Source organism: Felis catus, chromosome X (assembly GCF_018350175.1).
Source record: "Felis catus isolate Fca126 chromosome X, F.catus_Fca126_mat1.0, whole genome shotgun sequence".
NCBI classification, from domain to species: Eukaryota; Metazoa; Chordata; class Mammalia; order Carnivora; family Felidae; genus Felis; species Felis catus.
Window position 1 is genome coordinate 38,317,069 of NC_058386.1, and position 17,722 is coordinate 38,334,790.

General features: G+C 44.1%; 1 long non-coding RNA gene across 1 annotated transcript in view; it reads right to left on the reverse strand.

The window, feature by feature from the left end:
- The window catches only part of LOC109496499, a 143,971-nt gene that overhangs the window by 79,127 nt on the left and 47,122 nt on the right, over nt 1-17,722 (reverse strand). Inside the window, exon 3 of the long non-coding RNA XR_002152539.2 lies at nt 17,145-17,229. This is a non-coding gene — a long non-coding RNA (uncharacterized LOC109496499). The remainder of the gene's footprint in view (nt 1-17,144; nt 17,230-17,722) is intronic.

Genomic DNA, 17,722 nt, shown 5'->3' on the forward strand with positions numbered 1-17,722 from the left:
AAAATAAATAAATAAAACTTTAAAAAAATTTTCATCAGGGGCGCCTGGGTGGCCCAGTCAGTTGAACATCCAACTTCATTCAGCTCAGGTCATGATCTCACAGCTCGTGAGCTCGAGCCCCACGTCGGGCTCTGTGCTGATAGCTTGGAGCCTGGATCCTGCTTCAGATCTGTGTCTCCCTCTCTCTCTGCCCCTAACCCACTCGCATTCTGTCTCTGTCTCTCTCAAAAGTAAATAAACATTAAAAAAAATTTTTTTAATAAAAATAAAAACGTTTCCATCATACAAGAGGAAGAGGAGGACTCTAGTATTAAAAGAAATTTACTTACAGTCTTGGGAAACTGGAAGCCCCAGAGTTCAGGCTACACTTACAAGGCACACAAACCATCAGGTCTATGGGACCCCCACACACCAGCTCTTCTGTCTATTCCCTGTCCACCCAGTCACTGTGCCACAATCTCTATGAATAATCATTTCTTTGATTTCAAGAAACACTTGGAATGACAGCCCTCAATTCCAGAGAAAGTTTTAAAAGCCTTTAATCAAGCACACTCTCATAGCAACCAAGATTTTCATATCCTTTGCCCTTAGGACTGGGGAAAAAAGAGAAAAAAGAATAGAAAGGAAACAAAACCAGGAGCGGGGCAAGGCCACAGAACAGAAAGTGTGGTGTGCGAGACCTAGTCCAGGCAGACTGGAGAAGCAGATAAAGTGCAGCTTGGACCCCATCAGTCAGTGAGACGGACGAGAGCTGAAAGGCTTTGTCCAGGGCCAAGCCTACATGAGCAGGAAGTTTGGCTACCCAAGGCAGAGAAGCAGATGCCAGGAAGATTTCTATTTCAGAATGGTCTACGTTAGTAAATGAGCCCCAGTCAAACCCTGTTGTTAGACTGGAGAATCCTAAATGAAGCACAAAGTCTTATTACCGACAGACTGGAAACACAGCCATTACTGCGATTCGGGAGTGTCAACGATGAAACCGGAGGATGATTTAATGGCAAACCTTGCCCGCTGAAGAAGGGTAATACCTTGTCAGCTATACTTGTTATATGACTACGCCCCACCTCTTCTTACAACTCTGGGCTTGTAGGAGAGCTGTGCCAAGGAGCGTAAGAACCACGTGAAAGCCAACATACACATTCTAGCAATTCCACTCCTAAGGGTACCACCAAAAGGAACAGGAAATGTCTACAGATGTTGAGAAAATTTATGCACAACTTGGAAACAGTGCAGAAGGACGGATGCATGTTGCTTTTAAATTTTTTTTTTCAACGTTTTTTATTTATTTTTGGGACAGAGAGAGACAGAGCACAAACGGGGGAGGGGCAGAGAGAGAGGGAGACACAGAATCGGAAACAGGCTCCAGGCTCTGAGCCATCAGCCCAGAGCCTGACACGGGGCTCAAACTCACGGACCGCGAGATCGTGACCTGGCTGAAGTTGGACGCCTAACCGACTGCGCCACCCAGGTGCCCCGCATGTTGCTTTTAATGTCACACCGAAGTATTTTCTAAGAGACCCATTCACAGATAAGTTAATTATCTAGGAAAATATACCATTCACCTCCTTTTACTATTATCGGGGCTCAAGACCATATAGTTACATGTCAACATATAGACTTCTGTCCAACAGAGATGCAAGGGATTTTCCTTTCCGGTAGAAAAATAACCCCATAGGCATTTATGATGCCATTAAACAGTTTTGTACCAATTTTTCCAAGCTTATTCCAACATTCTTTCAGGACCCACATATACTGAATCTCTTGAATTATCCATTGAACCAGCTCTACCACAACTTGCGAGACCCCTCAATAATGAGTTAAATCTTTGACATGAACTTACTACATTTATAGAAGTACTGGTTTTGGTCTTGTTTTTCTTATTACATTTATTTTTGAGAGACAGAGAGAGACAGAGCACAAGTAGGGGACGGGCAGAGAGAGAATGAGACACAGAATCCGAAGCGGGCTCCAGGCTCCGAGCTGTCAGCACAGAGCCCGATGCGGGGCTCCAACTCACGAACCTTGAGATCATGACATAAGCCGAAGTCGTACCCTCAACCGACTGAGCCACCCAGACACCCCTTGGGGTTTTTTTTCTTTTTTGAGGGAGAGAGAGAGCATGTGTGTGCACACACAAACTGGGGAGGAGCAGAGAAAGAAGAGAGAGAATCTTAACCAGGCTCCAAGCTCAGTGCAGAGCCTGACGCGGGCCTTAATCTCACAACTGTGAGTTCATGACCTGAGCTGATATTAAAGAGACAGATGCTCAACTGACTGAGCCACCCAGTATGATTTTAAGTATGGTTAAAACAGAAAAGGAGAGGGGCGCCTGGGTGGCTCAGTCGGTTAAGCGTCTGACTCTTGGTTTTGGTTCAGGTCATGATCTCACAGCTTCGTGGGTTCAAGCCCTACATCGGGCTCTGCACGGGCAGTGTGGAGCCTGCTTGGGATTCTCTCTCTCTCCCTCTCTCTCTCTCTCTCTCTGCCCCTCCCCAACTTGTGCTGTCTCTGTCTCTCTCAAAATAAATAAATAAATCATGAAGAATGAATGACAGAAAGGGTAAAAATATAGGTAAATATAAAGGACTATCCTCCTGTTGAGTCTGTTAAATTATGTTTGATGCTTGAAGCAAAAGTTCCATTATCTGATGCGTTCAACGTGTTTAAAACAATTACATTATAAAGGAGGAAGGCAAAGAATAAAATGGAGCTAAGTTTTGTACATTTCACTTGAGGTAGTAAAATGTCAACATCAGTACATAGTGATCTGAGCTTTGATTTATTAATAGTCCAACACTCAACAAGACCATTCCAAGTGCTGGAGACACAGCAATGCACAAAGTAGTCACTTTACTGTTTAACTGTTGAGTTCATTTCCTGTTTGAATGCCCTTCTCCACCCATGGTGTCAGAGAAAACTTGTATTTGGCCTTTGCCTCTGGTTCCTTGCACAGACCACCTAAAACCCTTGCAATTTCCTGATAGGAGTGCCTTCCACTCTGAGTTTATGCTCATTAGGTTACTATTGATGGGCTCCTAAATAACTTCAGGATGGGGGGCTGGTTGCCAAGGGAGCCAACCACGTGATCACAGGTTTGAAACTCAGAGCCCCACCCCCTGATCTCCGAGGAAGGTAGAGGGGCTGGAGGTTGCGTTCGATCACCTACAGACAAAGATTTATTAGGTCATAGCTACATAATGAAACACCAATGAGAACCCCAAAACAAGGGAATTCAGAGAGCTTCTAGGTTGCTAAACACCCTGAAGTGCTGGAAGGGTGGCATGCCAGAGAAGAAATGGAAGCTCTGTGCCTCTCTCCCCATACTTTGTCCTATGCATCCAATTCTATTTGGCTTTCCAGAGTTGCATCCTTTATAACCAACTGGTAATGGCATAGTAAGTAAAGCAGTTTCCTGGATTCTGTTAAGTAGTTCTAGCAAATTTTCAAACCTGAGTGAAGGTTGGGGAAACCCCTGAATTTGTAGCTAGCCAGACAAAAAGGTGGCTAGCCTGGTTACTCCATTTGTAGCTGCTGTCTGAAACAGGGACGGTCGTGTGGGACTGAGCCCTTAATCTTTGGAGTCTGACCCTAACTCCAAGACTTAGTATCAGAACTGAATTCAATTGTTGGGCACCCAGTAGGTGTTAGAGTACTAAAGGAATGATGTTGGAAAAGACACCCGATATTTGGTATCTGGGAGAAAAAACTCTCACCATCTGTGGGTTACACTGTTTTTCTTAGAGAGAGAAAGCAACATAGAGCACATGAGCGGGGGGGAGGGGCAGAGGCAGAAAACGAGAATCTTAAGCAGGCTCTACACTCAGTATGGAGCCCTACTTGGGCTTTGATCCCACCATTCTGGGATCATGATCTGAGAAATCAAGAGACGGAGGCTCAACTGACAGAGCCACCCAGGTGCACCTCTGTGGGTTACATTGTCAAATACACCATTTATTGGTCTGATTAACTGGGGAAGAATGGGGGGAAAAATTTAGAGAAGTATTAAACTGGGAGGTCAGGGAGACAACGAGCTACAATTGATGCCCATGCCATGAGAAAACCACTGGCTTGCCAGGACCTCTTGATGATGTGAGAGATTATTCTCTCGAGTTTTTAAAAGCTTTGGTCCAGATTTCCACTTATGGCCAGAATGAAGTAACAAGAACTATATTTATCCTCCAACCTCAAACAAACAAAAAAACTGAGTCGAGAGTCCAAGGAGATTAAGGAAGCTAGAGTTGGTAGACAGCGTACCATACAGGAGAGAGCTTGAGAGAGGAAACCACAGAGATGTGCAGAGGGTCTCCCTTAAAGATTTAGTACCATCTGAAAGGAAACAGTACCTGGTATTCCCACCGGGCCAAAAGCATTGCCTGCAACACCTACCAGACTGGAAAAAGTAACCATTTATGGGACACTGGAAGACCATACTCAGGAAGATCTTAAAATCCCACCTTAGTAACAGAGGATAATTAGCCCAAGACTGAACAGTGCTCCAGAACCTCCTAACAAATCATAGAAACAAGACCAGAAAATATTAAATTGTTACCACGTGACATAACCAGCTCTTAGAATAAACCTCAAAAAGATTTGGGGCACCTGGGTGGCTCAGTTGGTTAAGCATATGACTTCAGTTCAGATCATGAGCTCACGGTTTGTGGGTTCAAGCCCCACATCAGGCTCTGTGCTGAGAGCTCAGAGCCTGGAGCCTGCTTCGGATTTTCTCTCTCTCTCTCTCTCTCTCTCTCTCTCTCTCCCCCGGCCCTCCCCCACTGGCACTCTGTCTCTCTCTTTCTTAAAAATAGACAAACATTAAAATAAAAATTAAGGAGGTGCCTGGGTGGTTCAGTCAGTTAAGCATCCGACTTCAGCTCAGGTCATGATCTCACAGTCTGTGAGTTCGAGCCCCACATCAGGCTCTGCGCTGACAGCTCAGAGCCTGGAGCCTGCTTCAGATTCTGTGTCTCCCTCTCTCTGCCCCTCCCTTGCTCATGCTCTGTCTCTCTCTGTCTCAAAAATAAATAAAAACATTAACATTTTTTTAATTAAAAAAAGAAAAATTAAGATTTGTAGCAATACAAAAATACCCAGCACCCAACACAGTAAAACTCACAATGCCCAGCATCCAATCAATAATTACCTGGCATGCAAGGAAAGAGTAAAATAAGTCTCATAATGGGGAAAACCATAAAGGAGAACAGATCCAGAATGATACAAATACTAGAATTGAGAAAGAGGACATTAAAAGTTATTATAATTCAGTGCCATGTTCAAAAGGTATAGACATGTAAGATTAAAAGGGACCTAAACCAGGGCACCTGGGTGGCTCACTCAGTTAAGCATCCAATTTCAGCTCAGGTCACGATCTCATGGTTCGTGAGTTCAAACTCCACGTTGGGCTCTGTACTGACAGCTCAGATCCTGGAGCCTGCTTTGGATTCTATGTCTCCCTCTCTCTTTGCCCCTCCCCACTCACACTCTGTCTTTCTCTCTCAAAATTAAAACGCTAAAAGATTTTTCAAAAAAAAAAAAAAAAGGACCTAAACCAAGTTATAAAAATGAAATACAGGAGCGCCTGGGTGGCTCAGTCGGTTGAGCGTCGGACTTCAGCTCAGGTCATGATCTCGTGGTCCATGAGTTCGAGCCCCGCATCGGGCTCTGTGCTGACCGCTCAGAGCCTGGAGCCTGTTTCAGATTCTGTGTCTCCCTCTCTCTCTGACCCTCCCCCGTTCATGCTCTGTCTCTCTCTGTCTCAAAGATAAATAAACGTTAAAAAAAATTAAAAAAAAAAAAAAAAGAAATACAATGTCTGAAATGAAATACACACGGAATAGGATCAACAGCAGATTGGACACTGCCAAAGAAAAAGGAAACTTGAAGATAAAGTGTGTCCAACACAGTTCGACAGTTTTCTAAGAAGTTAAACATGGGCAAGCCATAAGAGACTCTTAAGTACAGAGGGATGCTGGGTGGAGGGATGGGCTGAAAGGGTGATGGGCATTAAGGAGGGCACTTGTAGGGGTGAGCACTGGGCGTTATATGTAAGCGATAAATCACCAAATTCTACTCCTGAAACCATTATTACACTATATGTTAACTAACTTGGATTTAAATAAAATAAAAAAATAAGTTAAACATATACATACCCCGTGATCCGACTCTATTCTTAAATAGAAAAGATGAAAGCAGGTTTCTATAGAAAGAGAGGTATGTGAATACAAAGCTGTTCATAACAGATTTATAATACTTAAGAACTGGAAACAACCTAAATCTTCATCAGTAGGTGAAGAGATCAATAAATTGTGACATATTTATAAAGTGAAATACTACTCAGCAATAAAAGGAATGAACTCTTGATACACAACATATGAATCAACACAATATAACAATGTGTACCTTAAAATAATTATTCTGAGTTGAGGAAACCAGACTCCTTCCCCCAAGAGTACATAGTACCTGATTCCATTAATACAAATTGTTGGAAAAGCAAAACTCAGTATGACTTCATCTTAACTTCATTACATCTGCAAAGACCCAATTTCCAAGTAAATTCACATTCACAGGTACCAGGGATTAGGATTTCAACCTATCACTCTGGGGGATAGAATTCAACCCACAACACCATCTGAACAAGTGGAAAAGCATTTTAAGAAAATGTTTAGGTGCACCTGGTTGACTTAGTCGGTTAAGCGTCCGACTTTGGCTCAGGTCATGATCTCCGGTTCATGAGTTCGAGCCCCGGTCGGGCTCTCTGTTGTCAGCACAGAGCCCGCTTCAGATCTTCTGTCCCCCTCTCTCTGTCCCTCCCCCCACTCGCTTTTTGTCTCAAAAACAAATTTAAAAAAACATTTAAAAAAATTTTTAACATGATTCCATTAATCCAAGGAAGACGAGGCATAGACACCTGATGCTAAATCATTAAGATTTATTTTCAATAGCAATCGTGTCTATGTAATCATGACCTAAATAGAATCAACACATTCCAAAATGCAATTACAAATGCAATCTTGTTATCAAGAGCAGTGTCATGGCAAGCAAAGGAAATACAAACAATTGTCCAATTTCAGTCGCTTTGTTTATGGTTTCCATGATGGTTTAGCACCATCTACTTGCAGTGCCTGAGTGCCAAGAAAACAAGACTGTTCGTTCATTCCTTTCATTCAGATGTAGTTGAACTTCAGACATTTACTATCTCACTCACTCCTTCAGAGGCTCACACTTTCTCACCTGCAAGCACCAAGCAGCACAGTGCATGTTAATCTAAACATGAAAACAGAAGCCACTTCAAATCTACAACGGATGGAATTTAACAGTGAATGGTCCACACAAATGACAGAGGAAATGAGAAGTAAACACAGTGGTGAATGAACCTGCAGATGAGCAAAACCAGGAACCAACCCTTAGCCTAGGACAATCAAGAGAAAGCAACCCTTAGCCTAGGACAATCAAGAGAAAGGAGAAGAATTCTCAGAGGTCAAGATCAGCTGGCAAAAGCTGAAACTACAGCCAGAGTTAGATCTCAGAAAGAGACAGAACCTCTGCCAAAATAGTGTCTGAGGCACAGAAAGATGGAGGAAAGTATCCTAATATTTTGCTTCTCCCCACCTGCCAGTCTTTGATCTCTCATACCAGTATCTCCCATTGGCCAAAACCAGTAAAAAGCCAGCCTTCAGAGGGCAAGGGAGTGCAGCCTGCAGGGGTAGAGCAAGAAGTCTGAGAGAGGGGCACCTGGCTGGTTCTCACAGTAGAGCATAGGACTCTTGATCTCAGGGTCATGAGTTCAAGCCCCCTGGGTGTGTCAGAAGCCGATGGGAAATAATGTCAGGCCCTATACATCTTCCTCCTAAAGTGTTGGTTGCTACGTCGAAGGAAAACAATTCATATTCGTGGAACCTCCAAAACAAATACACCTAAGTAGCTAATGAATTCATTACACGTTAAGTAACTAGAAATAGCAGCGTAATATGCTATTATGTAAAAGTCCTTTATGAATTGTTACAAGCATTCAGGACTTTATTTTGCTTTTAGTGGAACTTGGGGGAAATGGATTTGGATTTGGGGATAGAATAATAACTCATTTTTCCCATTTAAAGTAATCGATCCTGGGAGGTCTGGGGGGCTCAGGTGGTTAAACGTCCAACTCTTGGTTTCAGTTCAGGTCATGTTCTCACATGGTGAGAGAGTGGGTGAGTTCAAGCCCTGCATCAGGCTCTGCACTGGCACCACAGAGTCTGCTTGGGATTCTTTCTCTCCCTCTTCCTCTGCACCTACCCTGCTCATGCTCGCTTGCTCTCTCTCTCCCTCAAAATAAATAAACATTTAAAAAATGTCTTAAAAGTTAAAGCAATGAATCATGGGGCGCCTGGGTGGCTCAGCTGGTTAAGAGTCCTACTCTTGATTTCAGCTCAGGTCATGATCTCATGGTTCAGTTCCTAGGATCGAGCCCCACGTCAGTGCAGAGTCTGCTTGGGATTCTCGCTCTCCCTCTATCTCTCTGCCCCTCTCCCACTCACACGAGTTGCTCTGACTCTCTCTCAACATAAATAAGATAAAACGTAAAAAAAAAAAAAAAAAAAAAAAATCGATCCTTTAAATTTTTCGACCCGCATGTTTTCAGGAACAAATTCAAGTCAGAAATAGGAGATGCAAAGGACATGAAGCCTCAGTCTGGGAGCAGGTTTCTCCTTATGGGAGCTAGAGAGCCCTCCTCCCAACCCTCAATTTGTATTTTAATTCTTCCAAGACTTTAGAACGACCTATAGGCTAGATATTTTTCACTTGGGTATATGGGAAGCCTTGTTTTTAGGACTAGTTATTTGTAAAGCATTACTACTGTTATGTCCGATACGTTCAGAACACCAATAGGCATATTAGGCTACCATCCTATTATGAGTAACAATTACTACCTTGGGACCCAGAACTATTCGAATCTAAAAAAAAAAAACAGGTTGCAAAGCTTTTGCCGTGACCTTCTTATGAATTCTTGCACTCACACCAAATTTTACTTGGCATTGGAGAGTGCTAAAATGTAGTAGTAATTTTTATTGTCCATAACTCAAAAGGATAAACAGTAAAGAAAAATAACAACTATGAGCACCTGGGTGGCTCAGTCAGTGAAGCGTCCGATTTCAGCTCAGGTCATGATCTCGTGGTTTGTGGGTTTGGGCCTGGCATTGGGCTCTGTGCTGACAGCTCAGAGCATGGAGCCTGCTTCAGATTCTGTGCCTCTCTCTCTCTCTGTGCCCCTCCTCCACTCATGCTCAGTCTTTCTGTCTCTCAAGAATAAATAAATGTTTAAGAAAAAAAACATAGTAGTAATTTTTGTTGCCCATAACTCAAAAGGATGAGCATTAAGAAAAATAACAACTAGGGGTGCCTGGGTGGCTCGCTACATTGAGCGTCAGACTTCAGCTCAGGTCATGATGTCATGGGTTGTGAGTTCAAGCCTTGCATCGGGCTTGCTGCTCTCAGTGCAAAGTCTGCTTCGGATACTCTGTCCCCTCCCTCTCTCTCTCTCTCTCTGCTCTTCCCCTCATTCTCTCAAATATAAATAAACATTAACAAAAAAACTTTTTAAAGAGAAAAAACAATTAGTGTTTCAGCAGGATGTTCATCCCATCAGTCGTGTCCTTTATGATGCTGTATCAATAGGAACAAAGATGAGGTAAAGAACAGGGCATAAAATGTTCTATTTGTGCAACCAAGCTAATAGGTTCATCATTCTTCATTAGGAGAACACTGATTACCTAGTGTCAGACTCACCAGTGATTCAGACATGGCATTCCAATCACAGCACGGACACAGTATTCTATGATCTCGCAGAAGTGAAAACAAGGGCTCGGTGTTGGTGGTCTACTCCTCTCTACCAGCATAATTAATATCAAAGGCAGCAAAGAAAACAGGAAGAGGGGTTTGCCCTCTGGCGATCTCAAAGAAGTCACAAAAACAGATCCGGAAAGCCCTAGTTCAAAGCATAATCTCAGAACACCTGAAGGTAACACGTGGCTCCTTGCAAGGAAGCTGCTGGTTCACAGAGGGAACACGGATAGACCTGTGGTAGAGGAAGCAGGAATACTCAGCAGGAGAGTCTCCCCCTGACAAAGGTTAATACCATCCTCTAGGGCTCATTTAGTGGCCTTTTCCTAGGCGGGCTCAGGTGGCCCATTTAATATTAACTACACAGGGGCGCCCGGGTGGCTCAGTCGGTTAAGCGTCCGGTCATGATCCTGCGGTCCATGAACTCAAGCCCCACGTCAGGTTCTGTGCTCACAGCTCAGAACCCAGATCCTGCTTCCAATCCTGTGTCTCCCTCTCTCTGTGTCCCTCCCCGACTCATGCTCTGTCTCTGTCTCTGAAAAATGAATAAGCCCTAAAAAAAATTTAAAAAACAATTTTTTTTTTCAAAAAGTGTATCAAAGAATTTGACCTCGCCAAAGATGGCCTGTTGATTTTTTTTTTTTTTTAAATAATGGCTTTAAGGGGCGTCTGGGTGGCTCGGTTGGTTAAGAGTCCGACTTCGGCTCAGGTTGTGATCTCGTGGTCCATGAGTTCAAGCCCCACGTCGGCCTGTCTGCTGTCAGCACAGAGCCTGCTTCAGATCTTCTGTCTCCCTCACTCTCTGCCCCTCCCCCACTTGCACGTGCTCTCTTTCTCTCCCTCTCACAAAACTAAACATTTAAAAAAATAATAATGGGGGCGCCTGGGTGGCTCAGTCGGTTAAGCATCTGACTTCAGCTCAGGTCACGATCTCGCGGTTCGTGAGTTCGAGCCCCGTGTCGGGCTCTGGGCTGATGGCTCAGAGCCTGGAGCCTGCTTCCGATTCTGTGTCTCCCTCTCTCTCTGCCCCTCCCCCGTTCATGCTCTGTCTCTCTCTGTCCCCCAAAAAAATAAACGTTAAAAAAAAATTTTTTTTTAAATAAAAAAATAATAATGGCTTTGAGATTTAATTCACAAATTAAAAAATTAACCTCAGTATACAATTCAGTGTTTTATTAGTATAGTCACAAGGTTGTATAACCATCACTAACTTCCAAACATTTCATCATCCCCAAAAGAAATCCCATACCCGTTACAGTTACCCCCATTCTTTCTTTTCCCCCAGCCCCTGGCAACTGCTAATCTACTTTGTCTTCATGGATTTGTCTCTACCAGTGGAAACACACAATGTGTGGCCTTTTGTGACTGGCTTCTTTCACTTAGCATGTTTTCAAGTTTTGTCCTTTTAACTGGCGAATAATATTCCACCGTACAGATATGCCAAGTTGTGTTTGTCCGTTCAACAGTTGATGTCCACTTTTTGGCTGTTATGAAAACTACTGCTATGAGCATTTATGCACAGGTTTTTGTGTAGACATATACTTTACCTTTTCTTGGATATACACCTAGGAGTGGAACTGGTGGGTCATGTGATAATTCTATACTGAACATCTTAAGGAACTGACAAACTGTTTTCCACGGCAGTGACACAATTTTACATTCTTAGCAACAGTTATGAGGGTCCAGTTCTCTACATCCTTGTTAATACTTGTTACGGTCTTTTATTTTTCAGCCATTCTGGTGGGAGTTAAGTGGTATTTCACGGTGGTTTTGATTTCCTTTTCTCAAATGGCTAATGTGCTAATTAGCCATTGTATATATTCTTGGGAGAAAAGACTATTCAAATACTTTGCCCATTTCTTAATTGGGTTATTTCTCTATTGTTGAGTTGTAAAATAGCCTATTGATCTTCGTGTGAATGCTTTAATACAATTGAAATTTCACTCAAAAAACCCTGGAGAATAAGTGTTTTTACGTTGCAATATGAATTAGGAAAGCTCTAATTCCTTTTGAAATAATTTGTGAGGGGCATCTGGGTAGCTCTGTCAGTTAAGCATTCGACTTCGGCTCAGGTCATGAACTCACGGTTCCTGGGTTCGAGCCCCATGTCAGGCTCTGCACTGAGAACTTGCACCTGCTTGGGATTCTTTCCCTTCCTCTCTCCCTACCCCTCCCCCACTCAAGCTCCCACTCTCTCTCAAAAAAAAATAATAATAATTGAAAATAGATTTTAAAAAATGAAACAGTTTTGTGGCGCCTGGGTGGCCCAGTCATTTAAGCGCCCAACTTCGGCTATCTTCATGATCTTGAGGTTCGTGGGTTCAAGCCCCACCATAGGGCTCTGTACTGACAGCTCGGAGGCTGGAGCCTGCTTTGGATTCTGTGTCTCCCTCTCTCTGCCCCTCCCCTGCTCACACTCTAGGTCTCTCTCTCTCTCTCAAAATTAAACATTAAAAAAAATCTTTGCTAAGTGAAACAATTTGTGAAATCGAGATTTTTCAACCCTGGAATGCATTAAAACAAGAAAATTAGAACTGACTGGCTGTGCAGTAGGACATGCATATTGTCTTATCCAAAGACCAGTCCAACTGAATGCCAGGATTCAAGCTAAGCAGCCTTCACATTGGTGTCTTTATTTTTTTTTTTTTTTAACGTTTATTTTTGAGACAGAGAGAGACTGAGCATGAACAGGGGAGGGTCAGAGAGAGGGGGAGACACAGAATCCAAAGCAGGCTCCAGGCTCTGAGCTGTCAGCACAGAGCCCGACGTGGGGCTCAAACCCACAAACCGTGAGATCATGACCTGAGCCGAAGTCAGACACTTAACCGACTGAGCCACCCAGGCACCCCCACACTGGTGTCTTTAAATTGTAATTTGCCTGGGCTTCAATGTACGGTCTTATTATTAATGCACTGAGGTACATATTTTTCTATCACAAACTTGTTTTAAAGTTGGTACCTTTCAAATTCTTTTCTTTGAAGGCCCATGTGTTTCATCTGGACCTTTATTTACATTATTCTGAACTGCCCACAGATTTCAGGCTGTCAAACTGGTCCATGGGAAAAAGAAACCAAGCCCCATGCAGCAACAGAACAGAGGAACTTCCAAAGGGCAGGAGGGATCACTGCAGCATTTTTTTAAGTGTTATACTGAAATATAGCTGGTGACAATGAGTTTCAGACTTCTACCTCAATCTAATGTTGCACACCGGAATGGCCAATATTGCCAACTTGAGTAGGAGCAAAGGAAAACATGAAGCTTTTCTACATGAAAAGCCATTCACCATTAAAGATGCAAATATATATTTCAGATAAATAGCTTGTTTGGATTTTGTTTAATGTTTATTTATTTATTTTGAGAGAAAGAGCATGAGCAGGGGAGAGACAGAGAAAGACGGAGAGAGAGAATCCCAAGCAGCTCAACGCTGTCAGCACAGAGCCCCACACAGGGGCTCAACAAGCCCTGAGATCTCAAGAACCACAAGATCATGACCTGTGACAAATTAAAGAGTCGGCCTTCAACTGACTAAGCCACCCAGCATCACAGCTTGTTTGTGATCATTCCAAGCCAATGTGAAAGGCAGATTCTGATACCAGCCCCAAATGGCAATTTAGGACTCTACAGAGCTACATCTGATTTTTTAGAAAAATCTCTCAAGTTTTGTTTAGTATCATCACCACTGTGAGTAGCAGAGGTGATGCTAGTTTGTACATCCTCACTGCCGTCTTAAGGGTGTAAGGAAGAAAAGTTTTGCCAAACAAGTCAGATAGTTAGAAATAGAAGCCACAGTCCCAGTGATCTGATGGCATCTAACTGTATGTTCCTGCCCCAGTAAAAACAAAAACAAAAACAAAACCTTATGGAGCAAAGCAGGACTATCCTGGGGTCATTTACTCTGTGCCTGAGGCAGCTGGGGCTTACAGGCCAATTCCTTAGGGAAGCCCCAGAATCTGGACTCTCCAGGATGCACATAGACACTTCACTACACTGAAGAGAAACCTCCACACTTCCACTGACGAGGTCCCCATCCCGTCGTCTCAGAAACAAGGAGAACCAGTCAAAAAAGGATGAAAATGCATACACCAGAAAAAACAGATAATCAGGGACACCTGGGTGGCTTAGTCAGTTAAGCATCCGACTCTGGATTTAGGCTCAGGTCATGATCCCAGGGTTGTGGGTTCAAGCCCCACATGAGGCTCTGGGCTCCGTGCTGACCGCGTGGAGCCTGCATAGGATTCTCACTCTGCCTCTCTCTGAGCTTCCACCCTCTCTCTCTCTCTCTCTCTCTCTCTCTCTCAAAATAAATAAATAAACTTAAAAAAAAAAAGGCATTGGGAATCTGTAAAGCGGAGGCTACCTTCCCTGGCCCTACCAAGCAAATGACCAAATAGGTGGTTGATGAATGCGTCAGGAGATCTTTCAGATAGGAGGAGATTCCAACAAGAAGTCTAACAGACCTGGGGCGCCTGAGTGGCTCAGTCAGTTGAGCATCCGACTTCAGCTCAGGTCATGATCTCACGATTCATGGGTTCAAGCACCACGTTGAGCTCTGTGCTAACAGCTCAGAGCCTGGAGTCTGCTTTGGATTCTGTCTCCCTCTCTCTCTCTGCCCTCCCCCTACTCCTGCTCTGTCTGTCTGTCTCTCTCTCTTCCTCTCCAAAATAAATAAAAACATATAAAAAAAAATTGTTTTAAACAGGATTCTAACAGACCCGTGGGAGATCTAGCCAAATAAGGAATAAAACTAGATGACTCCTGTTTGAAAAGGAACAGATTTGTTCTAGAGATAGACACTAGAGTCCTGTCAATCAAGTGCAGAATTCAAAAGGTAGCCAACCAATGGCCCATGAAGCCCAAGGTCTGGTACATGTCCAAGTTCATTATACTGAACAGGTCATTTCCTAGGCTCAGGATCTGAGCTTGAGGCCCAAACTGCTTACCCCCCACCTCCAGGACGGCTCCAAGCCTACAGGCTTCCCCTGGTCGGGGAGCAAGTCCGAGTTGAAGGAAGGCTGCAGCTTTTGAAACCACACTTTCCTCTCCTGTTACAGGTCCCGTTCATCGATCAATTGGATCAGACCAAACCAACCTCTTCAATTCTACCGCTCCCGTGAAGACAGTACAGTTTGAAAACGCTGTCATCCCTGAAAAGACTAGACTGCAGAGAAGCCATCAGGTCAGAAATACCAGCCCTGGGACGCCTGGGTGGCTCAGTCAGTTAAGCGTCCGACTCTTGATTTCAGTTCAGGTCACGATGTCAGCGGTTCTCGAGTTTGAGCCTCGTGTTGTCGACTCTGGGCTGACAGTGCACACACAGCCTGCTTGGGATTCTCCCTCTCTCTCTCCCCCTCCCCCGCTCACACTTTTTCTGTCTCTCTCAAAATAAATAAATAATTTTTTTCATTAAAAAAGAATACCAGCCCTATAACCTCCAGTAATAATAACTTCTCTGATGTTGCAGGGCCTGCATTGATTGCTACCACCCCAGACTCATTCCCATCAAGCCCACCCACTTGACCTGCTGTTCCGTACTGTCATAACTGAATACGGAAATGCAGAATTTGAAATTCATGGGAAACTGAACGGCAACATTCTACAAGTCCCAGCTTACTAAGAAGGGAGGACATGGGACAGACCTACAGCTCTGTCATGAAATCTGGGAATCCATAGAGAAGCCACGGTTGTTTTCATCACAAGATGTGTGCTCCATGCACATACATGCATGAGCAATGACATTGGCCTAATTATTAAGCTCAGGAAGAGGTGCACAGAGGCAAAGAGAGCAGTGACCAAGCCCAATGGGCTGACCAACTTCTAAATAAGCAGATTTGAGGGGTGTCTGGCTGACTCAGCTGGTTAAGCATCCAACTCTTGACTTCAGCTCAGGTCATGATCTCATGGTTTGTGACATTGAGCCCTGAGTCAAGCTCTCTGCTGACAGCGTGGAGCCTGCTTGAGATTCTCTCTCTGTTCCTCCCCCATTCATGTTCTTACTCTCAAAATAAATAAGACTTTAAAATAAATAAATAAATAAATAAATAAATAAATAAATAAATAAATAAAATAAGGGGCGCCTGGGTGGCTCAGTCGGTTGAGCGTCCGACTTCAGCTCAGGTCATGAACTCACGGTTTATGAGTTCAAGCCCCACATCGGGCTCTGTGCTGACAGCTTGGAGCCTGCTTAGGATTCTGTGTCTCCCTCTCTCTCTGCCCCTCCCCTGCTCATGCTCTGTCTCTCTCTGTCTCTCAAAAATAAATAAATGTTAAAAAAAATTTTTTTTTAAATAGTAAAATAAAAGAGTAGATTTGAGAATGGTTGCAGGTCAGCTAAATTCCCTTTCCACACATTTCCTGCTTATCCCCACTGAATAGGAGACGGCCCCCACAGCCAGCTGCGTTCACACTAGCACCCAGGGGAGCACACCCCCCAGGTGAGCTGTTACAATGCGGTGCCCCAGGCTCAGAAAGCTTTTGTTCCTGTGGCTAGGAAGCACCCTGGCCCAGCACTAGACACTGACGAGTAGGATCCTACATGGTCTCTCCCACCCCCATGCTCATTTCATCCCTCTGAGCAATGGGGCCCAGTAACTGTCTCCAGTCCAACAGGATGGACTACCAAGACTTGGTCCAACAGGCTGGCAGAAAATGCTGGACTGATGGATAGCCCCTGCTAAGGATGGGGCGATATCTCACAAGACCACCCCTGTAAAACAGAGTTCTGATTTACTTTAGTGACTTTACTGAGCCTTTGGAAATAGGGTTCTTCAAGATATTAACCTACTGGCGTTACCCCAAGATCCTGCCATTATTTTCTGAGCTGTGCCACCAAGACCTATCTATGTGTCTTACAGCACCCTCCTCCTCATATTCACGTTTTAAATGATCTGTCTCTACAAATATTTCAAACACAGAAACAAGGGAGTTGCCTCTATGTTTTATATACCTGCACGACTGGCCTAGTTTCCACAAGTTTCCTAGTTTCCTAGCCCATAACCAGAGGAGACTCCCCTTTGGAATTCAGACAGACTGAGTTTGTTGACACGAACACCAGGGATGGTTCCAGGGCATGGCTAAAGGAGGGTGAAACCTCTGCCACATCAAGATCAGAGTGTTGCCCATCCTTCATTTGTTCTGGATCCTTCCCATCTGAAGGTTACAGGTCTTTACTGAACTACACTTCTGGGATACCTATGGCCTTGCCAGACTTCAGGAAGGGCTTTCGGCTACTACTAAAACTGGAGAGAACAATCTGGCTTGGATAATGAATGGGTGCCCACCCAAAGCCAGGAAAAAAATGCAAGGCTATAGCTGGAATTAACACAATTTACCTGGGCAGTAGTCTCCATAGGATCTTGCTTCAGGTAGCGGCAATAGCTCCAAGAGGCTCGTATTCATCTTTTCCTTCTGACACACCTGGAATAGAGACCCCTGGTGATGATACTTGACATAACGAGGAAACTTTGCGAAACTCTGTGACACCTCGATCCGGCTTAGAACAAAGGATGGGAACATAAAGCTCTGACCCTCGTTCAAACGCCGAACATCTCTGGATCTTGTATGAATATTCTCGTGGCTATTGGGACCCTACCCTACTGGACATCTTCAAAGACATGGCATATTTCACACTTAACACAGGTACCTCATGGACTCCAGCCACCACCAAACCTTGCTTAGCAAAACTTCACAACTTGTGGACTAAACCACTGTATTTCAAGTCCAAGCCATATTTTTACTTTACTTAATTTGGGGGGGGGGGTGCAGAGAGAGGGAGGGAGGCAGAGGATCCGAAGCAGGCTCCCCACTGGTATCAGAGAGCCTGACACAGGGCTCGAACTCAGGAACCATGAGATGGTGATTTGAGCCAAAGCCAGACGTTTAACCGACTGGGCCACCCAGGTGCCCCTTG